At 52.2% G+C, this 27,331-nt stretch overlaps 2 long non-coding RNA genes across 5 annotated transcripts; one reads left to right on the top strand and one right to left on the bottom strand.

The window, feature by feature from the left end:
- Positions 1–1,450: 1,450 nt before the first annotated feature.
- LOC116663817 lies at positions 1,451–27,107 on the bottom strand. Of its 4 annotated transcripts, none has more exons than XR_004320179.1 (4): positions 26,794–27,106; positions 25,966–26,182; positions 6,166–6,283; positions 1,451–1,997 (listed from the first exon to the last, which is right to left on the bottom strand). It is a non-coding gene; the product is annotated as an uncharacterized LOC116663817 (long non-coding RNA). The 4 variants fall into 4 exon arrangements; XR_004320180.1 differs by lacking the exon at positions 1,451–1,997 and adding an exon at positions 2,084–4,961 and having other exon boundaries at positions 26,794–27,107; XR_004320177.1 differs by lacking the exon at positions 1,451–1,997 and having other exon boundaries at positions 2,024–6,283; positions 26,794–27,087.
- LOC116663818 lies at positions 2,779–9,291 on the top strand. Its single transcript, XR_004320181.1, has 3 exons — positions 2,779–2,789; positions 4,220–4,221; positions 8,607–9,291. It is a non-coding gene; the product is annotated as an uncharacterized LOC116663818 (long non-coding RNA).
- Positions 27,108–27,331: the final 224 nt, after the last annotated feature.

The raw sequence follows: 27,331 nt of genomic DNA, 5'->3' as shown, positions 1-27,331 counted from the left end.
CAGACTTTGCTGATTCTGGGCAGTGGCAAACGAGCTAGATAATCTTCCCTGTAGAGGCACAGAATCTAAACTCACTGCTTAGTGCAAGGGTTGGCAAACCACAGCCTGAGGGCCAAATACCGCCCACCACTGATTTGTGTAAATAAAGTTTTATTGGAACACAGCCAATGCCCATTCATCTGTGCATTGCCTGCAGCAGAGCTGTGTAAGTGTCACAGAGACCTATGGCTCCCAAGTCCTAAAAATTTCCTACCTAGCCCTTCTTAGAAAATGTTTGCCAACCACTTACATAGCAGGTCTCAAATTTAATGTTGCCAAAGCATCTTTTGGGAGCCTGTTAAACTCAGGTCTGCCCAGAGAATTTCTAATTGAGTAAGTCTCTAGCAAGTCCACAGATTTCTAGATGATTCTAAAGCGAGTAGTTGTGGACCACACTTGGGAAAATCTGTGTAAGAATTACAGACATTAAATAAAGAATTGCAACTAAGGGACTCTTGTTTGCAGGGTTAAAGTCCAACTCATGCATTAAACTCGAGGTTGACAGCTTAGCCCTTTCAGAAGTGGCTTCAGTAATTTGAAGGTGGCACCCTCTGGGCGAAGCAATATTTTGAAAACATGTTTCAGAAGAATTATGGGCGAGGGGTTATTTTGCTCACCTTATCTCCCATTATGAACACATATAAAACTGTTGAAGAATTTGGTAATAAAACCGCACATTATTTTAGGTTTCAGCCCCAGTCCAGCCCCGCCAGGGTTCATCAGAGAGGCCAGACAGCCCCGCGGCAGGGAGGTGATAGCTGTCTCATGTGTGAGCCTGAAGGGCGGGAGTGCGGGTGGCTGGCGGCCCAGCTGGGGCGCCGTGGGGATGGGGAGGGCGCGCTGGGAGAACCAGAGATGCTCTGGGCAGGCTTGGCCGTAACACTCACCGCGCAGCTCCCTCCCGTTGTGGACCTTTCCCCGTCAGCACGGTCGGCCAAACTTATCCAGCTTCACTCCTTTCTGAACATGAAGGCCAGCTCCTAAACAGGCCCTGCTGTCCCTCCACACCTACAGAATGTGACAGAAATACAGGTCGAAGCCAAAGAGCAAGCGTAGTCAAGGAGCTGAGGAGGATGTTGTGAAATAATTGCGACCCGTGAACACTACACTTAGCTCTGAGTTTCCTAAAAGCTACAGTGAAAAAATGAATAAACAAATGACAAACTGCAAATACGAGCAAAATGCCCCGGCCGTGGGTAGTGAGTCAGAGCCCAGGGAAGGGTCTGCAGGAGACGTGGGCCATCGGCCTGTCTCCAGCAGCCAGCCCCGGGGAGCTGCCGTTAGTTGACCTCTGCTGGCCTCCAAGGACCACTGGTGGTTGACTTCAGGAGTCTGCAGTCAGCCCAAAGCCATCCGGCAAATTCCATCCGCTTCAGGGCTGTAATTGTAGCTATTTTAGAGCACTGCAAGATGGGAACATGATTGCTTTAATTAGTACTTACATGACATCATGACTGGGAAGATTTTATTTTGAAAGTGAAGTGCCCCATGATGCAAAGTAAAATTATTTGGGGCCTCCTGTAGTGTCTCCTTGGTGCTTATAATTCTGAAGTCTCACGGAACGGATGAACTGTGTCCAACACATAAACATGAACTTGTTTTTCATGTTGCTTAGCTTCCAAACATACTTAGTTTGAACTTCACATCTGAGGCCAAGATGGCCCCACTGTATAATTAGTAATGAATTGCTGTCTGTCTTCTGTCAATTACTTTCTTCTGGTTATGGTTTGGCAAAAACAGTCCAACAGGTGTCCCATCTGACCTCTCTCAACAGCGTCCATGACGGGAGCATTCCACCATGACGGATGTGGGGAGTTGGAGGGACGGTACTTCATGTATGTGGAGAGTCAGAAGATACATTTCTGGCTGGAATGAAAGGCATCTCTGTTGCTTCAAAGACAGTAGGAGCATCGTGAGGCCAGCACTGATTTATTCTGCTGAAACTGGGGCTTCATGCTCTGTTACAAAGCAGTAGCGACAAAACAGAAACAGACTCACGGACACAGAAAACAAACTTACGATTATGGTGTTGGGGTGGGAGGGAGCAGATGGGAAGGGATAAACTGGGAGTTTGAGATTTGCAAATATCAACTACTATATAGAAAATAGATAAACAACAAGTTACGACAGTATATTGCAGGGAACTATATTCAGTATCTTGTAGTGACTTATGATGAAAAAGAACATGAAAGCAAATACACGTATGTACATTTAAGGCTGACACGTTATGTTGTACACCAGAAACTGACACGATATAGCTGAATATACTTCAATTAAGAAAAATAAAAATTAAAAAAAAAATAAAACAAAGAAACAGCAAATGTCAAAACTCCAGGATCCTCTTCTCAATTATCGGTCACGGTTGGAGCTGACGGGACGGCAGAAGAGAGGTGGTCCGTGGTTGCCTGGGCCCTCACGAAGTCCTGAGTTACCCATCTCTTTGTATTTCTTTATAAAGGTTTGCTTTATATGGACCGTCTTAACAAAAGTCAAATCAAAAGATAATACCGTTTCAGGAAATATCAAATTGTGTAGGTTAAGAGATAAAATAGTTGCAAAATGCACGAACTGTACTTAGATCTGTATTCTAGATGGCATTAATAGTCACGGTGAGAGGTCACACAGAATAACTGCAGAATTTTTACTCTCAGAAAAATGTTGATAATGAACTATTAGCAGTGTTCATGTGTGGAAAACCTTTATGGGAGAAAGGAAAACCTGGCATCGGCCTACACCAAAAAATGATCAATGTCCCAGAGTGAACACACCCACACAGAAGGAGGATGAGAAACCATCAGGATGCTCTTCCTTAAAATCCAAAATGGCTCAAATCATCTCCAAAATCCAAATGGTAAGGAACGGATTCACAGAACACATTTGGAGGAGAAGCAATAAAAAGTCTCAGTCCAGGGCTGTGTGACGGGGACGTGCCATCCATGAGACAGTGCGATCAGAGTGGCACAGAGCCGGAGCCGGGCCACTCAGGGCAGCCTGGCATCCCGAGAGGTGGGCAGAACCGACCAGCAGAGCAGGCGCCCCGGGGCTATGGGAGGGGCCGGCAGGGAGGACCGGGCAGGGCTGCCCGCGTCTGGGGCAAAGGTCTCAGGGCACAGCAGTGAAGCAGCCGTCCAGCAAGGGGAGGTCTCTCAGTGCACACACCTGAGAGCAGGACGTTCCAGGCCCATGACCTGGAGACGGAGGCTCAGTGGTGGACAGCTGGGGGCCAGACACCCAGGCCCGGATGGAAGTGAGGTGCCGGCTGGAGGGAGGAGGTGGTCCTGCGTCAGTGCTGCAGCCAGAAGTCTTAGCTGCTCCCCGGCCTCCATCGAGAGCCTGGCCTCGGGATTTCTGGCTCCCCCTCCAGGTTGCGTGTGTGGCTGTGTCGTTGCGTGTGTGCTGTCTTAGTTTCCTGTGACTGCCGCTACAAATTACCACAAACTGGGGGGCTGTAAACTACAGACACTCTCACAGTTCTGGAGGACGGAACCCTGAAATCAAGGGATTCCAGGGCCACCTACAAAGGAGGCTCCAGGGGGGCCGTTCCCAGCCTCCCCAGCCCCCAGTGGCTCCTGGTGGCCCCCGGTGGCTCCCAGCATTCCTTGGCTTGTGGTCACATCTCTCCAATCCCTGCCCCTCCTCTGTGTCTCCCCTCTGTGTGCCTTATAAGGAAACTTGCTATTGGACCTAGGACCCAGGGGGTGATCCAGGATGATGTGGTCACCCCAAAACCCCTTATGTAATTACACTGACAAAGACCTATTACAAACTTCTACATTATTATTTGTTTTCATTAAATTCATACTCACAGGTCCCAGGGATGTGGGCATGAACATGCCTTTCTGGAGGCTCCCACCCATCTTCAACCCACAACACTTGCTTTGTCAGTGTTTTAATGAAGACGTTGGCTTTACTTTTTCAGGGAGATGAATAGAGGCTGCCGGTCTGGGAGGACCGAGTCTTGGCGGGGCTGGGGGTGGTGAGTGAGGTGGAAAGACGGTGCCTGGAGCATCCAGGTGGGCTGGGTAGTGTCGTTCAGGAGACCAAGTAGCCAGAAATATGCCCTCCAGGGGCCGTGGGAGCCAGTGATGGCCAGAGGCTCATGGGATCATCAGGACAGGCCTCCTGGACAAGTACTGAGTCCCTTCTGGTTGACCATCAGTGACCTGAAGGGCTCAGAGAGATGTTAGATGTCTGCTTGAGCTGCTGGGCAGAGGAACAGCAAGGTACTTAATAAATGTGCTCTGAGGCAGTTGATTGTTTGAGCTACAGAATTTTAACTGATGGACTCATAGAAGAAACAGGTCAAAAATCCAAGGAATTCTTAGGGAAACCAGCCTGTGACACTTCCAAGCCCGTTTACTCTCATATTTTGAACAGAATCAGCTTGGTGCTTTTAACACTCAAAAAGCACATTGCTAGGTCAGGCTTAGGCTTTTTCTTGGAAAGGGCGTGATTCAAGTGAACCCAGAGGCTGACTGTGACATCCCAGTGGCCGGAGCTGTCACGACTCAGCCGCCCTTCCTCGTCCGGAAACAGACCTCACTGAAACCAAACCCATTTGCCATCCCCCCAGGCTGTTTTTGCTTCTCGGCTCCACTCAGGTTCAACTGGCCCTGCGGAAGGCACGGGGCCGGCCAGCGAGCATGAAAACATTCCTCCCCTGGGGTGCAGGAGGCGGCCACATCTGGGAGGACCAGATGTGCGTGGAAGAGAACAGAAGCCCTGGGGTGACTCAGCCTCGCTCAGGAAGAATGTGCCTGACTCACACTGTGAGTCAATTTCGGCAGCGTTGTTTTCCTGAAACCTCAGAGATGTTTTGGAAGCCACTTAACGGCCCCTCCTCTGGAAAGAGCTGTGCTGGACGTCACTCTGGTCCTGTGATTCTTCAACAGACTCTTGCATCAGAAGACATCGTGAAGTTTCTGAGAAGGACATGGGTGTTCGGGTCCCACCCAGACCCATGAAAGAAGATCCCCAGGAGTTCGTGTCTGCATGGTTTTGATTTTCATGGTTTAATGGTCCACAGGTGACTCAGAGATTTGCCACCTGGCGCATGGAGTCCACGGGCCTGAGAGGACCGTCCAGATCAAGCAGGCCCCCCAGGGAGCTCAATGATCTGCCCCAGGTCACCGAACACTTGTGCTCCTAACCCCAAGGGATTTCTCCTCTCAGTGCCCACAGCCCTTTAGGGGAGAATCAACCCCAAGATTTTGGGAATTCAGAGCCCCTCCCTCTGGTACACTTGATCCAACCCCTGTGGAGGAAGCAAAGAAACCAATGATGTCTCCACAGGGGAAGGTGATTTACAAGCCAGAAACACACGTTCAGAAAACAGCTGTGGCCTGGCCAGGGGGGCTCAGGGACCCAGTAAAACCTTCTTGCATAGATTCCAGGAATCTGAGGGGCGTGAGGGACAAGGAAATTGTACACAGCAGATCCATCCCACCCTTGGGAGCAGGCTGGGGAAAGATGAGCTCCCCCTTCAATCAGTCAGATGTAAAAGGTGGCAGAGCGTGCACATGAGACCCCTCCTCACTAGTCACCAGGCCCCCCCAGCGAGTGGGGATGGGGAGCCACGCAATTCGGGCCAGTGGAGGCTCAGCCCTGAGAACAGCATCCCTGAGGTGCCCACAGAGCCACGGTCGCACCCAAGGATGGACACTTGGATTTAACCATCTCCTCCACTTTCCAGTCCCCACTCAACGCACACGCCGCCTGTTGCCCCGCGTGCCCTTTATAGAGGTTTCAGGTTTTGCTCCAGGATCCACTTAAGCTTCTTTCACTGCATTTTATTGTTTTTATTTATTTTTTTACCTTTCATTTTAGAACAGTTGCCCACCATTTGCTTGTTCGTTTTTCAAGGCATGGGATAGTCTAGGTTAGCCGTCTTAAAGAACACCTGCCATTCTGGATCTGCCTGATTGTCTCCTCGTGATTAATATTGTGGGGGAGGAAGGCCACCTGGGTGAACTTGTTGCAGCAAGTTATTCTTTCTGATGGACAGTATGTCCGCTGGGAGTCCCTTCAAGCCAGTTCCTGTGTCACTTTGCACAGCCCTATCAGCCCCAGAGCATGCCCTTGGTTTCTGAAATCAGATGTCCCAGGTGCAAATTGTGCCTTTCCTACCTGCAGCAGACGTTTCTCCAAAGAGCCTTGGTTCCCTTCAGTGGGGAGCGGTACTTAGAAACCAAGGTGTGGGTGCTAGGTGTGCTCACTGTGACTGGGATGTCACTGCCCCTTGGCCCTGTTGGAGACAAGAAATAAACAAACGTGTTCTTTTCTGATACCTCTAATTCAGTCCCAACAGCATGGGTTCTTCTTACCTCCCCCTTCCATATTTGTGTCTCTCTCCTCCCTCGGGGAGAGCCCTGGGTCCCAACAACACAAATACCTTTACTTACTTGATCCCTCCTACAACATTGACAAAGTAATTTAAAAATCACAAAATTATGGTAGCCATACCACTATCAGTAACAGATCTACTTAGCAAAGTTCAACATTACTTGAATTCTTTTCCCTTGTACAATTAAGATGATTAAGTTAACACAGCTAAATTCATTACTTTATGTTTTTATTCAATACTAGAGTTTGATTCTTTTTACCAATGAGCATTAAACTTTATTTTTGAATTATATATATATATATAAAATTCAAAATTTGTGCCGTATATATGTATATGGTACGAAGATCACAATTCTATGAAAAATTATCTTCAAACAACACTTTCCGCCATCCCCAATCTCTATCCCATTTTTATCCAACCCCTGCAGGTCACTACTTTTACTAAATTCTATTTATCTTTTCCGTATCTCTTTTTTTTCAAATATGCAAACATAACCATGTATTTTATTTATCTTTTCTAACAGTCTCTTGCACCTTAACAATATATCCTCACTCAGCAATATAACCTGAAAATCATATTATATCAATCCTTAACAATCGCATCATTAATTTCACTGATGTACATTATTCCACAGATTGTCAGTCCACCCCATTTCATTGTCTTCCTCATACAGAATTCTCACCTAAACATCAACTGAGAAGGAGAAAATGGGGTTGATGAAGTTGTGGAAAGCAGAGGTTGGAAGAGAGACAAGAGAATGTTGATAAAAAGAAGTATGTCAGGTCCGGAAGGGTAACCGGATGCCTGCCTGTGATAGAATCCAATACAGCCTGCCCTCTGTGTGGAAGGAGAGGCTTCAGTGAGACGAAAAGGAGAACGGGTCCCCATAATGTCCAGGGAGTAGGGTTCTTTGCAGGCTCAGAAGGAGTCCCAGAGTGGAGGACAAAGTCCTACACAGCAGACTGATTAACAGGTAGGATCCAGTGTGTGTCTGATGCCTGAAGGCAGTTTTGCAAATTGGAATTTTAAAGCATTTATGTAGGATTACGTACAGCGACAGATAAAGCAAGTCGGAAGAGCGGCCGTCCTCAAGAGCAGGGGCTCTGAACTGCGAATCCTCTGAAATTCCTTGAAAAGTTTGAGTAGATTTTCAGAGGAGAGCATTCAGAGACTTCAGTAGGTTTTGAAAGGTGTTTGTGACTCAAAACAAAAAAAAAATTTAAGTTAAAGATCACTCATGTTCTCAGGGCCAGGAAACTGATGGCTGAGCAGACGGTTACGGTCACTGAATGGACTGCACTAGCCGGTGCAATCAGTGGGAACGACGTTCCCGGGCGTCGTCCGTTACAGCCGTGGATAATCTTTGCATACGTATTAGTCCGCGCTTCCCTATAGCAGGTGTTCACTATTAACCCTGTCCCCGAGGGGTCGATAGCAACCTCAAGGCCGTGACATTGGCAAGGGGTAAAGCTGGGACTCGAGCCCACACCTGTCTTATTCCAGAGGCCACCAGTCTGGCCACTGTGAACACACAGCAACCAGTTCTGAGCACCTTCCTTAGAGACCAAATGGTAACATATCCAGAGAAAAGTGGTCACACTGGATGAGACTCACAGCCTCATCACTGCAGAGACCCGTCAGGTGCCCTTCCCAGACTCTCCTCTCATTACAACCACAGCCAGCGTGCCCTCTGCAGCCTCGTTCCTGCCGGCTCCTACGTCTTCAGCCCATCTGGCCCCAGGGAGTGGGGCTGCTACAGCCCTGCTCTGGCCAAGTCACCACCTTGACCCACCCCTGGAAACTGGGTGCCCCACGTGGGTCTCCATTCTGAGTGCCTTGGTCCTAGGATCTTTCTGGTTCTCTGCCCTGCTCCTGGACCTCTCTCTTGCCCACTGGTCACTTCCAGGAAGACTCAGCCTCTTCGCCTGCAGCACCTGACGCTCTGTCTCTCACTACATCACGTCCCTAAAGCCTATGACGTGATCTCTCCTTACAAAATGCATCATGTTAGCAATCAATAAAGGAATGCCAAAGGCCAAATTTGAGTTCATTGTTTTTTAATTTACTATAAATACTTTTTATGAAATGTCCACATAGTTATAATATAATAGGGAAGAACAAATCTCAGTCCTTATTAGATCTGTTCTTTTAGCTCTAACCCCGTGCTCTGTTCCCTGGGCTCAGTCCTGCTGGTTCTGCACCTTTTGTAAAAGAACGTTGCTAGAGCCTGAAATACACTGAATAGCCCATTCTCAATGCTCTGACCTTTAAGGGTACAACACTTTTCCATTCATAGAGAGAGAAAAAGTTGCAGAGCAGAGAATAACACTGGTCTTGTTGGAGGTTTCCAGGAGCCACGTGGACAGCTGCAAGAACAAAGGATTCCCACACCAAGAAGTTTATAACAACCAACCACACCCTCTCCCCTTTTAGTATAAAAGGAATTTGGGGAAGATGGTTTTCTAGGACGTTAGTCCGCCATCTTCTCAGTCGGCTAGCTTTCCCAATAAAGTATTCCTTGCCCCAACACCTCATCTCCTGACTTCCTGGCCCGTCATGCGGTGAGCAGAACAAGTTTGGACTGATAACAATAACGTCTCCATCCTAAAGAGGAGAGAACGGGGCATCCCTGCCACTACAGGCCTGCCCAGCAGGCCAGAGGGCCTCATGAATATTGATGCCGAGAGGTAAATAAACACCGGGGATACTGCAGCGTCCAGTGGGAATACAATTAATGACAAATGGAAAGAATTCACTTATTTGAAATTATTACAGCAAAATCTTATAACTCCACTTTCATTTGACAACATTTTTCTTGAAATTGGTCTTTTTCCATGGCTTCTCTCTGGAGGGAAGTTAAGAATATTTTTCAATATTTAATAAGGAATCATCTCCTTCTTAAGGTCTTCCCTGTGTTTCAAATCTGGTCCTTGGCCTCAAATGAATGGATGGGATTTTCCATTAGATCTTTTTAGAGAAAGCGTGGATCCTGTGTGTCTGTAATCAATCCTGAAATCCTCCTTCCCCCAATAACACTGCCATTTGGTTGGCTGGTGAGCAAACATGTTTACAGCACTTCCTGTGTGTCAGGAACAGCGGTAAACACTACAAATATTATCTCATGTGATGTCCAACCCCATGGACAGAAACTTACCCATGTTCGAGTTAAGTCTGTGAACCTGCGCTTCAACGTGTAATTTAAAATTCACTAGAAGTTAAAGTTTGTTTTTCATTTTATGCTGTCTCGAGCCAAAACAAAAACAAAAACAAACCGCAGAAAGATGTGCTCAATGCTATAATCAGAAGTTAACACAGTGAAGGAAAGAGAGGGGAGTGAGATGTGATTGCTAACGGCTTTCTTTTTGGGGTGATGAGAATGTTCTGGAATCAGAGTGGTGATATTCACAAAACTTGGTGAATATTTAAAAAATCAGCTGAGTGGTACACTTTGAATGGATAAATTTTACAGTATGTGAATTATATCTTGATTTTTTTCTCAAGTTCATGGAGTAAGAAGACTAGAAAAGCAACGATTCTCTTGTTCCTTCGCATGTTCCAAGGACCCACACCCCACACCCACCATGATTTTTCCCCTTTTGCCTATGACTCAGATGGAGAGAGAGGAAACAGTAAAATTGAAGACAGAGAGAAGAACAGTATAATGGTGTTGCAAAAGTAACCAGAGCCGCCGTCCCAACTTCGGCTGGAAAACAATTTTTGGCCCTGAGACGAGTCCACCCTGTCCCTGGCCCGAAGCCTTGTGTTGCAACTGTTGGTTTGGCTTCATCAGGGCCCTCCAGGTGGCCACCAAGCCGAGCCAGACTAACCTGCCTGGTGCTGGAGTGAGGCCATGGGGAGAGGCAATGGACAAGCAGGTAAATGAAAAATGTCCTTGCCTGAGGTGCCTGCAGCTTTCAGGAGGAGAGACACAGGTAGAGAGACGATCCCAGGGGTAGAAGCATGAGCTGAGAGTGGAGGGAGCAGTGGGTTCAACTAGGGACGCAGGTAATCTCTCCAAAGTAGGTCCATTTGAACAGGGTCTTGAAGGTTGATTAGAAGTCCACTGGGGACCAGACGGCTCCCTGGAGATCTGGGGTCAGCAACAACCATGCACGTTTGTTACAAGTAAAACATCTACACATGGTGGTGGAAGAGGTCCGAAGGACCAAGCGAGAAGGGCTCATATGCCATGCTGGGATGGGGGCCCCACAACAGGCTATAAGAAGGTTAAAAAGAGGATGTAAATAACTACTCCGGACGTGCAGGCGCTGGGTCTTGGGAGGAGGGACATGGTGTGGCTGGAGAGGATTCTGTCCACGTCACTCCCAGGGCTTCTGGCTTCGAGACAGGAGTAACATGTCAGAAAAGTTGGTTTTGATATGACTGTGGGTCTTGCCAATGGAGACCTCCTGGCAGCTATGGGGTCGGGAGCTCAGGGGCGAGGACATCTGAGAGGGGAAGTGCGGGGCTCAGCCTGTCTGTCCGCCCCGGAGCATGGGCAGCTACTATGGAGGACAGCATGGAGGTTCCTTAAAAAATGAAAAATAGACTTACCACATGATCCAGCAACCCACTCCTGGGCATATACCTGGAGAAAACTCTAATTCAAAAAGACCCCTGCACCCCAATGTTCACAGCAGCACTATTTACAGTAGCCAAGACATGGAAGCAACTAAACGTCCATTGACAGATGACTGGATAAAGAAGTGGTGGTATATTTATACAATGGAATACTACTCAGCCATAAAAAAGAATAAAATAAGATCACTTGCAGTAACATGGATGGACCTAGAGATGGTCATACTAAGCGAAGTAAATCAGACAAAGACAAATATCATATGGTATCACTTGTATGCAGCATCTAAAAAATGACCAAAACGAACTTATTTACAAAACAGAAACAGACTCATAGACATAGAAGACAAACTTACGGTTACCAAGGAGGAAAGGGGGTGGGAGGGATTAAGTGGGAGTTTGCAGACACGACTATATATAAAATAGATAAACAACAAGGTCCTACTGTACGGCACAGGGAGCTATATTTAATCTCTTGTAATGACCTATAACGAAAAAGAACATGAAAAGAAGTATGTGTACATGTATAACTGAATCATAGGCTATACACCAGAAACTAACACAATATTGTAAATCAACTATATTTTAATTTAAAAAATTTTTTTAAAAAGAACTAGGGGCTCCGGGAGGCACTGCAGACATGGTGATGGGGAGAGGACCCCAGCTCAGATGAGCACGGTCCCCGGTGCTGAGACCAGATCACCTCCCCAAGGGCATCTTGGTTTCCCCGAGAGGAAGGCCAGCCTCCAGCACCGCCTCCAGGCAAGGGCCGGGGCCCAGGCACACGCGCCGCCGGTCAGACTCCGGGCGCTGGGCTGGGGACGCCGGCCTCCTGTCGCTTCCTCCCCTCGTTCTGCTCGCTTCACCGGAACTGCACCCTCCCCGCCAAGTGTGTGTCTGACTCAGGCCACGCAGGAGGCCCCGGAGCAGAGGTCTCTCGTGCCAAGTGGCTCAGGTCAGAGGAAGGAAGCCTCTCGCAGACAGTGTTCTGCACGGGCCTGAGAACCTTCTCCAAACACACTCACAGAAAGAGCTTTCAGGAGGCCCCTTTTTAAAGGCAGGGTTTTCTGGGGTTTACAGAAGGATTTGCTGAGAAAGACTGAGCCATTACGTGAGGATAACGGCACGCGATGACACGAGATGAATGATGCAGCCGTCACCCACATTCACACCCCTGTGCCCGCACGCGTGTGCACACCCACGGCCACCCAGTGACTCCTCGCTGAGTCACCATGGGTAGACCCTGCGTTATCCTGACCTGGTTTCTTAATCCTCTAGGCTCAGATGATCCCGGGCCATCTGGGCTGAAATCATTCCGTGTTTCAAACCTTATCACTATTTGAAAAAATTGGTTAGGCTTTGATCTGAAACTGCTCAGATCCCGGTTTAAATTCATTCTTTATTTGGAGGTTTCTACAGCCCTCAAATCTGCCCAAGAACTTTTCCAATTAGAGGTCTCCTGCCTGCCCAGTAGACCCAGAGATGACCATTAGAAAATGACCAAGCAGGCCTGCAGCCCCCTTCTGTTTTCACGTCCATCAGAGTCTGCCCTGCCGCATGGATGGCAGCACGCTCCCCAACCCGAGTCCCCGCTGAGCCAGGCCCCCCGTGGGGCAGAAGCGTGGACTCGTGGACGCCACCTTCTGTGTCAGGGCATCAGCCACCATTGCCCTTGGCCCAGTGGCACGACAGCTCTGACAGCTCCTGTGACCTGAACTCATGGTCAGCTTCGCCTAGGTGACCTCAGTAGCTCTTGAACACCCCAGGAAGCATTTGAAAGGCCCTTTCCAGAAGCTTCTGATTCAGGTGTGGTGGGACTCAGGAGTCCACAGTTTTTAAAATGCCCCATTGCCCAACCAGGGAAGGGAACCCCGGGACATCCTGTGATAAGAGGTACCAAGTAAAGACAGTTCCGACCGCAAGTGTGACCTCTGGCCTTCCTTGGAGCCACGTCACTCCATCACGTCAGCAGGACAGATGCCGAGGTGCCGTATGATGTATTGTTTTAACAGAAAAAGTCACCTGCCATGTCAGTAAACAAACGATGCTGTGGCCATCAAGCTCTCAGCCACAGCAGCCAGCCTGGACTGTGCACCTGCAGGAACACAGGATGGAGAAGACAGGGCACTGGCCCTGGACAGCTAAGGTGCACTTCAAAGGATTGAGCCCAGCCTCCTGCATCTTCCTGTGCATAGAGAAGCACCAAATTCCTTGACTTGCAATATCTGGTTTCCTTTAATTAGCAGTAATCTTTTGATGTTCTGACTGCTTCGTTTTTGTTGCAAAACTCCTATATATCCTGGCTCCTCCCCAGCCTCTTCGGAGCAGTCCTTCAGAGCCGTCCTTCAGAGCCATCCGAGACTCTGCCTCCCAGCCTCAAGTCCTCAGCAAGTCCACCAAACAAAATGTAATTCTCAGCCTTTAGGCTCTGCATTTTTTTTCCCAGTGAACAGGGTCCACTTGAATGGGGGATAATCTCTGCTCAAGATCCTTAACAAATCACGTCTGCAAAGACCCTATTTCCAACTAAGGTCACATTCACAGGCACCGGGACTTGGGATATGGACATATTTGGGGGGAGGGGCACTTTTGAACCCACCACAAGGGGGTCATCCTTTACCCCTACTTTAGTGATGAGAACATAGGAGGAGAAGCTCAGTAACCAAGGTACAAAACTGTCAGGAGGCACGCACAGAGCAGTTACGGGAGGGTGTGCGCGGGAGCATGGTGCCTAGAAAAGGGGAGGGGAGGAGTCCCAGGTGTCTGGTGACACCCAAGGCAAAGTTTAGTCTCCAGTCATGGCGTTGCTTTCGACCCCTCAGACCACCCGTCCTTAGCCTGGGCTCCCGCAGCCAGCCACCACCCCCAGCCAGGGTCTGTGACGTGGGCACCCGTGACAGTACCATGAAATGGAAAGATGCAGTTTTAGCGAACACACTCGCTGGCTTTTATCCCTGAATAAGCAAGGATGCTTCCCATGCTAATTAACCGAGACTCCCAGGTCTCACCTGGGGCTCACCAGGCAGCCCTAATTTAGGAGGACTGATCATAAATCCTCATTTAATGCGAGTCATTCCTGCAGCTCGTGGGGAATATGTCAGCTGTCACAGGCACCCGGGGGCTTCGCTCCGCTGCCTCTGGTGAGTTGCGCCTGATGCTTGGAGAGAAGGCGCATGAACCAGCCTCTGGAAAAATTACAGAAATCCAGGAAGAGACACCCAAGATCTCCAGATCACTGAGCCAAGACGGAAGGCATTACAGTAGGAAATGTGACACTAGCTGGACAGGCCCGTCAGGGCGCACCTGCCACTAAGAGGGGGAGGGACGTGGGGCGAGGGGGAGATACGGCAAGGTAATTGACCTGCCAAAGTTATGATCCTTCACCTGCAGTTTAGAGCTAGAGAGCGAGTGATGGAGAAACAAAGGAGACGCATTTCTCGAGCACAAAGAGCGCTTGTAGCCGGTCCTCCAATCCCGATGCTGGACGTGAGGACCCAAGGCAGAGAAATCAGGAGACGAGCTGAGAGTCGCCCTGCTCCGCAGGCCAGGCCGCCGTTAGAAGCCAGCGCTCCTGACTCAGCTCACCCCATTACACCCGAAAAACGGGCTTCCCACTAGGAGAACTGCCCAGTTTCCTTCTGACTTTAATCAACGTCAGCTGAGGGCTTTGCTTTCTTCCAGAACCAGTAGCAGGTCTCTGAATGCGCTGGTGCAGGTCTTGGCTTGGGTGTGGGTTAGAGATGGCTGGGCTGAGTGGTGTCAACCAGAACCTAGGGCTCAAGTTGGACAGCTTCTTCTGCAGAGGTGCCCCAGTATGCAAAAGCAAAGAGCCCGGAGTTGGTTTTCAACTACTGGAGTCAGACTCTAGTACTACTGAGTGAATGCGCCAGCATCTTAGAGGCGCGGTAATGACGTCTATCCAGCGCACTCTGCCTCTGCTGATGTGACTCCACACGGGTAAACCCGGTGAATTGTCCAACACTGATGCCCCGCGGGTCCTGTTCCGGCCCATCTCCTCAAGCTCACGCCACAGGGCCGTCTTCCAGGCCTCTCCCCCACCACCCACCATGTGGAGACTGCTGCCCTGCCCGACCTAATCTCCATCCCAGCTCCCTCCACTGTCCAAACGGAGCAGTGCCCTTCCCGCCTCCACTCACCTGCAAACCTGCCCTCCCGGCGGGGTCCCCACCGTCTGTCCAGCCTGACCGAGGGAGGATGTCACCTTCCCCTGGGGTCTCAGGCTGGCCTGTGGTCTCCACTTAATCCACTGTTTGTCTTCCCCTCCTAAATTGTTTTTTTTTTTAGCCATTTGCCATTTTACTTATTTTTTTAACTATTTTTAATTGAAGTATAGTTAGTATACAATATTGTGTTAGTTTCAGGTGTGTAGCAAAGTGGGGTCATTATCTTCATTCGTGACTTCCTTGCTGACTGGCCGCCTCCCCCACTGACCCGTCTGCCCGTGAGAGCAGGGGCCCACATGCCTCGTCCAGGAGACCTGGGCCGAGAGGCTCACTGACACTTACTGAGCGGATGAAGGGCCAATGTCGGCTGCAGTCCAGCATCATGGAAAGGCGGCGGCGGCTCTGGGGCCGGCTAGATGGGGATCTGAAGGAGGACTTTCAGAAAGGATCTACAGCAGAGCCTCCTTCCCCGTAAAACCGCAGATAAAAGACACCACGTCACAAGGTTGCAAGGGTTAAACCTGATAACAGGTTTGAAGAGCCAAGCGCGGTGTCTGGCACAGAGTAAGAGACGCGCCAACCCCTAGTTTTTGAAAGATACGGTTAAGCCCACAGTGTACGCTGTTTAAATCCTTTCCAACACCAGCCGCACTGCTATCACTCTTCCGCACATGCCAAAGGGCCTCATGTTTTATCTGGACCATAAGTCACACCAAACAGCCCATTAAAGAAAGAAAAAAGTTAACTTTCTACCTTTCCCACATATCCTGCATTCCAAAAAGACTCTAACAATACATTTTGAAGAAAGTTTCTTTTTCTGCTGGTAAAAGATAAAAGGTGAATTTGAAAACTCCACTCAGAGGTGAAGGATGGAGATTCAGAGCATTTGCCCGTGGGAGCTGCCATCGCAGGAAGACCCGAAAGAGAAGACCAACCTGAATGGGAAGCTCAAAAGGCGCTCGGCCCTCCATCTACTCTTTCCTCTGAAACGCCCTCCTAGGCAAATTTTAAGAAGAAAAATAAAATCCTTTCCTTGATGCTCATTACAACACTTACCCAAAACAGACACAAAATGGTGGGAAACACATACTGATGGCAGGACAGGAGAATGTCTGTCCAGGAAGAAGATGTACAAAATGGGAAAGAGACAGACGCCCTGAGACAATGATGGACGAGTGAGGCTTGAGAGGGGACCCTGGGCCAGGCACAATCGCGCCCAGGGGCAAACATAGCATCACACAGCTATTTGTCCCTAAAGAGGAGCCCTGAAAGTGGTGAGGACCTGGCCCCGCCCGGGAGAAGGGTTGCAGCTTCTCGTTTGGGTGCTGGAGAGCTCATGGTGGGTCCCTGCGAAGCCGGCGGCATTGTGCACGGCGATACAGAGACACCTGGCCAATTCCCTCCCCAGGAGGGTGGGGTCCTCACTGCCGCCCGTGTGCAGGCACAGGCTCCTTCCCATGGAAGCCCCTGCGGGGGGCTGGACTGTGTTCCCTGAGTAGGTCGGGGTGCAGACTGCAGGGAACAGAGTCAGGTTGGGGGCCCTGATCTTGACCCTGCAGACTGCAGCTGAGGATGGGGAGCCAGGCCCCCCTGCACACACCCCGCTGCCCGATGTCTGAACTCAGAGGTTCAAAGTGAGAATCGCTCCCCTGCCCAGCGATGCTGGCTTAGGAAAGTACCTAAGATAGTGTCGCCAGACAGCAGCCTCCAGACTTCAGCTGAAGGGCTTCCCTGTGCTAGGTTCTGAGTCACCAGAAAACGCATCACTGCCAGGCTGCAGGTCAGTCGCGGCGTCCCAGCAGGCTGGACGCGGGGGGAGGCAGGCAGGGCAGCACCGGACGTGCAGTGCTACCAGCGCGGGGTCGTTAGAACAAGCCCCGGCTCAGGCGGGCTCAGCAGAGCCCAGATCACGCCAGCGTCACTGTTAGGGTGGATGTGCGCATGCGCTGGAGGAGGCACAGCTGTCGGAGGGCGTGAAAGCCACGCGGAGGGAGCAGAGGTCGGGAGGGTCTGAATCGTCCCTCCCCTCCGATCCCAGCGTCACAGCCGGTCCCCGGAGCAGCGCACCCCAACTCCCACTGCGCACCCCGATCTCACCCCCACCCCCGAAGAGCAGCAGCACACTCTAAGCCCCCTGACGCCCGCCCACCGCCTCAACTTAGCGACCCCCCCCCCCGGCTCCCCGGGTGGCGGGCGGCGACCGCAGGACTGGGCCTGGCCCCTGAGGGCGCTCCTGGGAAAAAGAGGGGTGGAAGAAACTCATTTACCGGCCTTGCCCACGGTGTTTCTGCCATGGTGATTAATGAGTTACGTGGTTCCTTTGCCATGACATTGGACGGAACTTGAGGGAGAAAACCACACCTGAGAGTTTGGAGATCCAGGGCCCTGGGCATAAATTCCTCACACATGCACACCACTGGCCCCACTATTACACCCACTTTACAAATGAGAAAACTGAGGCTCAAAACCTTAAGTCGTTTTGCCTGGGTCACATGGTAGGGTCAGCTTTGCACCTGGGTCTCCTTGTTACTGAGTCCAAACTCATTCTGCTTGCTGCACGACAGGACAGTAAGTCAGGAGACGAGGTGTTGGGGCAAGGAATAATGACTTTATCTGAAAAGCCAGCAGACTGAGAAGATGGTAGACTAGTGTCCCAAAGAACCATCTTCCCCAAGTCAGAATTCAGGCTCCTTTTATACTAAAAGGGGAGGGGGCATGGTTGGTTGTTGCAAATTTCTTGGTGTCGGAATCCTTTGCCCTTGCAGCTGCCCACGTGGGTCAGGTCATGGTGTCCCTGTAAACCTCCAACAAGACCAATGTTATTCTCCGCTCTGCAACTTGTGCTCTCTCTACAAACAGGAAAGTGTTCTACCCTTAAAAGTCACAGCCTTGAGAAGGGGCTCTCCTGTGTATTTCAGGCTCCAGGCAACATTCTTTTACAAAAGGTTCAGAACCAGCAGGACTCAGCACTTGTAACAGCACAGGGTTAGAGCTAAAGGAACAGATCTAACATAGAATCAGATTTGTTCTTCCCTACTACATCCTGACTCCTAGTCCTTCACTCACGCATTCATTTAACAAACGTTTATCAAGGGCCGACGTGAGCTAGCACAGCTTAGGGGTGGGGATATGACAGTAAGCAAATGCACAGAGGCTCCTGCCCTTGGAAATCTGAGTTCTGATCGGGGGACAGGTCCTGAATAGCCATGCGGGCCCCCATCAGCTGGCAGTAAAGCAGCCCAGGGCAGGGACTGGACATCCTGGACCTGTCAGTGCCTGTCTGCTATGCTGATGGTCACGTTTCTTAAGCAAAAGAAAGTTTACCCTTGATTCTCAGAATCTTACATGGAATTTCAACCAGCAAAGCTGATCCAAGGCTCTCTGGGTTGGTGGGGAGTGGAGCGGGTCCCCTCAGTGCCCCTCAGGTACCCCAGCCCAGCCCGCCCCCAGCCCTGGAGGCCCCTCTGGGAAAACATCAGGGTCTGCAGGCCCCAGAGGGAAAATCAGCCCCATGGCTGCGATCTCACTCTACTCCACGGGCCCAGAGGCCCTGATTGCAGCTGCCCCCTGAGAGACTGGCCAGGCTGGACTGGGAGGCTGGCAGTGCTGAGACCCACCACCGGGCAGGCCCCGCCTTCAGGAGCGGCTAGATTCCGTAAGTGACACCCAGGGTCTGGCCCCCACCCTTCTGCCCACTCTGGGTGCTTCCATATTGCGAGGGAGGTGCTGGGAGCCTGGCACCCCCATAGAGAAGGGGGTCGCCTTGAGGGTGCTTTCCTGGAAACCGATGACGGTGACAAATGGCCCTTTGTCTAAAAGGCTCAGATGTTGGTAACGGTGGGCACCCAGGCCACGCCGCATTAGTAGGGTCCTGAGAAAAGAGGGCCGCTTGGGCTGCCTCCCCTGGGCCTTTATTCAGTCACCCACGCGCTCTCCGCAGTGGAGACGGATCCAGCCGAGGGGCAGAATAAGTAAGCGAGGCTGGTGTCTGGGCAGCGGACGGATGGCAGTTTCCCTCGGGACTCAAGAGAAGCCTTTGATTTAAGCTGGAGGCTGAGCCGCGGGGCTGAATACTGAAATAAGGCTGTGAGTCTGGGGAGGCCCCCAGCACCAGGACAGAGCCCTCCAGGGCCCTCCCCGCCACTGCTGCTCATCAGTGGCTTTGCCGGAGCCTCTCACAGCCCTCGTGCCGCCCGTCTGCGTCTTCCCTTCCCCTGATTTTTATTGTTCCTGCCGGCTCCTTTCCTGGGCTGTGTTAAGTACGCACTCCAGAACAGCTGATGAATTGGATTAAAAAGCTGGAAATTATTAAAGGGAAATCAGTGTCAGGAGGCCTGGTCCCGTCTGTGATCGATTTCCCGATTATTAATAAATGGGCGGGATGCCGTGAGGGCCCCGAGTTAGGAGGCGATGAAACAAAGCAGAGGCGTTGTCCGGCCACCAGCTGGTGGACCCGTGGCCCCCATCCCACCGGCCTGAACAGCCTGGCCTCCCACCCGATAGGCACAGGTGTCACCCTCCCCCGACCCCCTGAAGGCTCAGCCTCTGGATTTGTCCCCCAGCTCTGTGTGCACCACACCCCCAGTCCCTGACCACTGGGGCATGCGCGTGGCACGTCTCCCACGTCGTGGGGTGAATGACCCCTCGTGCAGCACCTCAAGGACCCCAGGGTGTGCATTTGCCTCTACAAGTCACCCAGCCCCTCCCCCTGGGCTCCAGCCACACAGGAATCAAGGAATCGAGTCTCAATCACCTTTGCAACCCGATACCTCCTCCAGGCGCCTGGCACACGATGGGGCTCAGCCGGGATGCTCTTCACCCCCCCTGCCCAGCCCATCGCTCTCAGGTGGGACCCCGCATCACAGTCCATCACCGTCCTCCTGGAGGACAAGGGGCCGTGGCTGCCTTAGCTGCGCCCCCCAGGAGCTCAGTGTTTGCAGCATAATCGCCCAATGTCGCAGTGACACCCTGGACGCACCTCAAGCTCTGTAGCCTCAGTCCTGCTGTCGGCACCTGTAAATTCACCACGCTCCCCCTCGCACCCTAAACACAGTCGCCAGTAAGACAAAAACCATCCAGAAGAACTTAGGAGAAAGCTGCAGAACCTGCCCAAGGCTTGTATTTCCAGCAGGCCCGGCTGGACGGGTGGGGAAAGGCTCAGTTCCGCAAACAAGGAGCCCACCAGCCCCCCTCACCCAGTGCCTCCTCCCCGAGAGTTCCCCAAGAACGTTTCCAAGTCCTCGACATCCCATGTCTCACTCGGAATCTGCCCCCCAACCCACGTGGAGCAGATGAGCAGCAGGCAAAATGCTGATTCTGAAAATTGGAGAACAAGGCTCACGCTGACACTGGGAAGGTCCTCACCACCCCAGGAATCTGTGAGCAGCTGGATTCATCTGCCGAGGTTTCCCACATCAGTCCACCAGTAGGATGGCAAGTAATCGACTCTCAGAGTTAGAATTTCTACCCCACTTCGTGCACAAAACTCCTCCGCACTATCCTAGGGAAGTGGCCAAACGCCTCCTCTTGGATGCCTCTGTTGACGGGGACCTCATCACCACTAGCTCACAGTCAGTGCTAGTGTCATGGGGAATCGTTACACCGAGCTCCCGGCCCCGGCCCCTCACCTGGAAGCACGTGAAGGAGTCTAACCCATGTCTACAGGGCCTTCAAACCTGTCCCACCTGGAGACAGCCCTTCTCCTTCCCTGACCAACACTGCCCATCAGCTTGGACATGGCTGGCCTGTCCCCACCTCTCTTAGAGTCCAGCCTGGCACTGGGGCCGTGCTGCAAACGTGATCTGATGAGACACAGCTCAGGGGAAGTAGAGCCTCCACTAGACTCAATGTGATGGGTTAGTTCAGTCTCAGAATCCTGGGAAGTCTGGCTGGGCAGTCACACCACTGTCCCGCCTTCGCTCTATGTTTACAGCCAATGGACTCCTCCATGTCATTTTTAGATGTCCTGTTGTGAAACCAACTCTTTCCCAGCCCACTGTCCTTCACCAGTTGGGCTGTCCTGTACTTTAGTGCAAGGCTTTAGAATAACCCCTGTTGGATGAGGGTATAGCTCAGTGGTAGAGGATGTGCTTAGCATTCACGAGGTCCTGGTTTCCATCCCCAGTGCCTCTGTTAAAATAAATAAATAAATCTAGTTACACCCTCCCCACAAAATAGCCCTATTGTCTATCTATAAAGATGTTTAAGTATCTTCTAATAAACGTGCACATGAAACAGCACACAATACAGGCAAGACAGAGAAGATGCTAGTGTATAAAAGAAAGGCAGAGCTAACTCCTCCAGTGCCTTGAAATAAGATGGCAAGTTTTTGCACCGAGCTTCCTGGAAGACAATGAGAAAAGGGAAACATGAGAGGTTCCCACTGACAGGCAGAAGGAAGCAGAGTGGGCCTTGAGTCAAGACCAACTTTTTCTGGGCAGGAATTCAAAAAGGAATACGTGTCCCATATTTTCCTGTGGAAGTGCCGTTCTGTAATGCGATAGGAAAATGAGCCTCAGCGGGGTTCTTCAGGCTGGCGTTTCTCCTAATCAGGCTTGGAGGGAAGAAGCCGCCTGGCTTCGCACTGGGAGGCAGAGGCGGCCCCGTCAGGACCACATTTCAGCACGTTTGGATCAGTCAGCTGCATAATCCAGCCCAAGGGGTCTTTTTGGATCTGGAGTTGTTTCCAGCAAACTTGAGGTCACGCACAGCCTCATGTCATTTAAAATTTTAATCAGCAGGTCACCCAAGTTTGCGTCAGTGTCCCTCATAACAGGTTGAGCAGGTAGGAAGGGGGCAAGGTCAGAAGGCAGGTGCTGAGGGAATTTGGCCAGAAGATGCTGACTTTGCGTCTCAGCCTGAACAGTCAGACCCACCAGCCACCAGGGAAGGAGAGGGGTCCCCAGCGCCCATGAGCTGAGGCTGAGGCCAGGGTGTCTGGTCCACAGTCAGAGCGCCCTGGACCACCCTGCCATCCCCGATCTCCCACCCCCCCATGCCAACCACCTCCCAGGACAAAGCTTCCAGCACCATCTGTGGCGAATCTCTATGAGATGAAATCCCTTCTGGACCAACGAGGACTTTGCCCGATGGCAGCTCTGGGTCCTGGTGGGGCAGGGGTGCTGCCCCCTCCCCTGATCTTGACCCACCTGGGAAGGAGCTGAGCTAGACCTGCTCTCTGCCTATGGGCTCCCGGAGCAGCAGGCACGCCCTGTAAGCCAGCCAGTCTGTGGCCGGCAGCTCGTTCAGCCAGGATCTGTCCCGTCACCAAACACATGGGTCGGTCCTGACCATGTGATGTAAGCACCTGCTCGGTGCTAAATATCAGAATCTCATGAGGCTGCACACTTTGGTAGAGGGGACAGGAGTTGGGATCTGGACTCCCACAGCAGCTCTCCATCCCCGCCGTGAGCTCTGGGGCGGCACCGCCAGCCCTCCCCGCGCCCAGCTCTGCGGGAGTGGCTGGGCTGCCATCCGTTCACACTCACTGTGCTGAGTGACATCCCGCCTGTGAACGGCCTGCCACGAGTCTTACCGCGTGTCTGATGTGAGCAGTGACGTGGATTGTCTAGGTCAGGAATATAAAGCAGGTGGCCCCTGGTGGGGAGCACTCCCATCGTTACAGAGTGTGACCTCCACTGGGTGACCCCCGGTGTCACGAGAGGAAGAGACAGACATCAGACAGATGCCTGGGGAAATGCATGACCTATATTCCTCTTCCTGGCCAGAGATGTAGTTCCACTCTCTCTAGGTCTGTTCTGCATCCAGGTCTCCGTGGGGTGGTCATGAGAAGACACGGGATGTGCCAACTTCCTATGGAGGCTGTGATAATGTAGTGAGGAAGCCAAATGGTCGCACAACCAAGAACTAAAGTGGAAAGGCCACAGGGCTATAAAAAATGAAGGGGAAAAAATGCAGTTGGGTTGGAAGGGAAGAGAAGGGACTCAGCAGAGGCGTCAGCCCCACTTGGCCTCATGTCGGGTGGGAGAGAGGATGGGGTGGTGGTGGAAGAGGGAACAGACGGAACAGCGTGTGCGAAGATGGGAGGCAGGGGGACGGCACTGAGCTGAGCGTCCCTGCAGAGGAAGCAGGTGCGGCAGCCTCAGACGGGCTCAGGCCAGCGTCTCGGAGCAGCTTGCCCCCAAACCGAATCCTTCCAAGCTCTCGCTCCTGCTCTCTCTTCCTTTAAAAGAGGAGCATGCATTGCAAAAGAGTCAGACTCTGAGCAGTATTCTATCATCTGGATAGACCAGTCATCGTTTACTTCTTTACCTAGAAAACCAAACAGCCCCCCCTTCCTCCAGGACCCCACCACGTGCCCCTTCCTGCCCTCGCCCCAGGTTGACGGGCACTCTGTCTTGTGACCCGAGTGCTTTATGCAGACCCTTCTTCCACACGGAGCCCGAGGGAGGCTGCTCATGGGTCTCTCACCACCAACTCCAGCCACCCGTGGCCGAGCCCTTTCCATCGCTGTACCCACCGTGCCTGGCACACAGCGGACACCCCTAGGTCCTGGGTAAACGAATGAATGACCGATTCGGGGAGTGAGCCTACAACCTGGGGGCTCCTTTACCAGGAGTAAACACAGGGCCTTACAGAGAGCTTATTTTGCACTAATTGGCAGGCTCTGAAAAATGGAGAAATACCGTCTCTGAATTCTAAGAGACCCAGTATCAAAGCCCTTAACAGAGGCTGACACGTGCGTGTTACAGACCCGGCAGAGGCGTTCTAGGGGCTCTGGGCTTTGCAGCGTCCGCAGTCTGTGCATGTCTCGGAGAGCCCAGGAGCGCTCTGCAGGGAGCCCGCGTCCCCATCGACACCGCAGCCAGGCCTGCACCACGGGGGGCGCTGACCGGCTCGCCCCGCGGACTTCGCAGGCGCCGTGATCAAAGGTGAACGGCTGCGGCAAGGGGAAGGCACCTCTGTCTGCTGGACACGGCGAGCAGGCCCGAGTGAGGAACGCGGCGCGCCCTGTGAGCTTCCAGGCCAGCTCTTCCGTCAGCTGCAAGTCCTGCGTTTCAGCTGGGAAGTCTGGGTTTTGTCTCAGAAGCAGGGAAGATTGGAAGAGGGAGGAAGCTCTCTGAATAATAAAGAGTTTGCTTGTTGGCGTGGAATCTTCTCCTGGGCTTTACGGAAATGAATGCTCGCTGCTAAGTCTCACATCTTCTCCTTCAGCAAGTGGGTCCCCGCCCGAAGCCTTCAGTTCTGCGGCACTCTGGCTTCTGCATGCCAAATCCCCATCTGTGTTCCAGCCCACGTGCCTCCACCTTTTTTCTGGTTCAATGCAACCCGACACAAAGCTCAGACGCCGAAGGCGGCCCTGAGCCCCTGAAACAGAGCAGGTGGAGAAACCGGCTCTCCGGGGCCCCTTTCCCATTCCTGGCCCAGCTCACGGCCAGCTCGCATCTCAGCTTCCCACGGGGATTGACAGAGCCCAGCCTCGGAGTGATGCCGACCCAGGACCACCAACACAGCTCCTGCCCAGTCAGTAGCAAGGTCCTCATTGATTCATTCATTCAACAAACCCTTATCAGGCACCTACTCTATGCCACGCACAGTTCCAGGCACTGAGGATGCTACAGTGAAAAAGCCAGGGTGAAGCCTGGTCCTCCTCTACCCTGAGCACCACCTCTCCCTCCAGCTCCCCCTCCCAGGCCACTCCTCACACATGGTCATGGGTCCCCTGAAGTTCATGGCTTCTTCCTTCTGCCTCCTTACCCCGGTACCCTGTGTGTGCTTCCCTACGTGGCAGAAGGGACTTCGCAGATGTGATTGAAACGGAGCGATCTCTCCTGAGATGGAGAGATCCTCCTGATTATCTGGGTAGACCCTCCATACAATCACGAATGTTCTTATAAGAAGGAGGCAGAGGGAGATCCAACCACAGAAGAGAGAAGGCCGTGTGATGACAGAAGCAGAGGCTGGAGTGATGTGCTTTGAAGGTGAAGGAAGGGACCATGAGCCAAGGGTTACACGGGCCTCTAGAAACGGAAAAGGCAAGGAAATAGATTCTCCCCTAAAAGCCTCCAGAAGGAGCAAGTATTGCCAACACCTTGACTTTAGCCCCATGAAACTGATTTCAGACTTCTGACTTATTAAACTTTAATTGAATAAATGTGTGTTTGTTTTAACTCGCTAGTTTGTAGAATTTGTTACAACAGCTATAAGAAACCAACACACACCCTGCAGTGGGGATTTTCTGGAGCCTAATGTCCAGGCCTGGAAGGAACATGATGGGCCATCAGATATTTCTCCAGATTTGTAATTTCCTCAATTCACTAACTGGACAAACATTACAGACCGTGTCTGAGGGCAGTGGGGTGCCAGCGCAGAAGTGGAGGTGACGAGGACAGGCCTGTCCCCTGGCCACGTGGCCCTCCCTGCCCCGCCACGGGCTGCCTGCACACTTCCAGCTTTAGGGAACTCACTCCAATCTAAGGAGGCCTGTTTATCCTTGGACAGCTCATGCTTAGAAAGTTCTTTCTGTGACCAGAATGCGACTGCCTGAAAATTACTTCTGCTGACCAGTTCTGAGAAAGGCTGCCGCCCAGGGATGAAGGCAGCATTCCAGGCATTGTTCTGCATCTTCATTCCAACTTCTCCGGGCTGGGGAACGCAGCCCAGGGCAGGGTCGCTCCCCCCTTGAATTCGTTACACCACCCTCCCAAATCCCTGGCCTCTGTCACACCTGCCGTCATTCAGACACATCTTCTCTGTACCTATGCATCTGGCTTTCCTGAAGCCAAGTTCATTTTGCTTGTGAAATTCCATCTTGCTAGACACGATCCAGTGTTCCTCCCCGACTATGTCATCCAACACACTCACAGACTTAGCTGCATGTCATCAGGAAAGTATTTCTTCTCTTTCTGTGCGTGTGGAAGTAAAAACTTCAACAGCCCCGTGCAGATCACTCCAAGCCCACGTGTCCGGACGCCCAGGCCTGCCCCGCACGGGGCCGCCGGACACACAGGCACAAGTCCTGCAATCACGCGCCTGCCGCCACCACCCTGGCCGCCCGTCCTCTCCAGGCAGCGCCAGCTTCCTGCCAAGAAACGGTTAATACATTTACTCACCTTCAACTATCTGGAGACCCAGACATCAGCCCTCCGGTGTGTGCATTCCATGAGCATTAGGGTACCAGGCAAAACCCTCCCAGACGGATTCCACGGAAAACGCATGGAGGCAAAAGGCGGGTAATCGGGACCCTGGGCTCCAACAAAGACTGGAGAAGGCTTCCTTATCAGCCCGGGGGCCTGCAGGCCGGGGCGCTCAGGCCTGCCGCAGAGCCCAGATGCTGGTAATTAGGGCCATGCCATTCATTAGAGACAAAGAACAGGGTCTCTTGGAGGCTGAGCCCGGGGAGCCCGGGAGGGAATGATCGAATAGGACCTGAGTGACAGTCTCTGGGCGTCCCTACCAGCCCCTCAGGACAGCCAGCTCTGGAGCCCTGGTTATGTGCGTCCTTTGCTCACAGCCTGGTCACAGCACAGGAATTAAAGAGACAAATACGACCCCGACGTAAAAAATAGAGTAAGTTCCCGAAGTCACACCTGTCACATCCTCCCACCGCCCGGACACAACCGCGGAGAACAGCCTGGGTTTCGCCTTCCCAGATCTTTTCCTGAGCTGTGTGCACTGAGAACTCTTACGCACCCAGGCAAGGGCCTTTGAGACGTGTCCTTGGTCGGCTCGCCTGTCCCTTTGCGCACCTCCGACTCCCGGGTCATGCGGTGCTTCGCCTCCGCGTCCCCCGTCGGCGGTGTGGCCCGGGTCTCCTGTCCCGTCTGCTCGCAGAGACTTCCTCGCTTCTCCGCAGGCTGTGGCGCACTCTGCTCTGGGGACACACCCCAGATCGCCTCACTGCCCCTTTCTCATTGGACGTTTGAGTCGTTTCCAGCAGGTTTCCTGCCAAATTTTTTGTTAACCCGCCGCCCCCATCATCAGCTGTTGACACTATGTCCCAGCGTCCTGCCCGGCCCCAGCCCCGCCGCCCAGAACTCACCCATGAGCAACACCAGGAAGCTAGCGCTGTGCTGAGCACACGCTGAGGTCCCCCCGCCTTGACGCGGCCCCCGCAGTGACCTCGCTGGTGGCCTCTTAGTCACCCACCAGGCCACCCTAGGACTCCTGTGCAAGCCACAGTGTGGGCCCAGCTCCGCCCCTCCCTTGGGGGAAGTGGAGGCGCAGAGAG

The sequence above is a fragment of the Camelus ferus genome, chromosome 5, assembly GCF_009834535.1.
Source record: "Camelus ferus isolate YT-003-E chromosome 5, BCGSAC_Cfer_1.0, whole genome shotgun sequence".
NCBI classification, from domain to species: domain Eukaryota; kingdom Metazoa; phylum Chordata; class Mammalia; order Artiodactyla; family Camelidae; genus Camelus; species Camelus ferus.
This window is presented reverse-complemented; position numbering and strand designations above follow the sequence as displayed.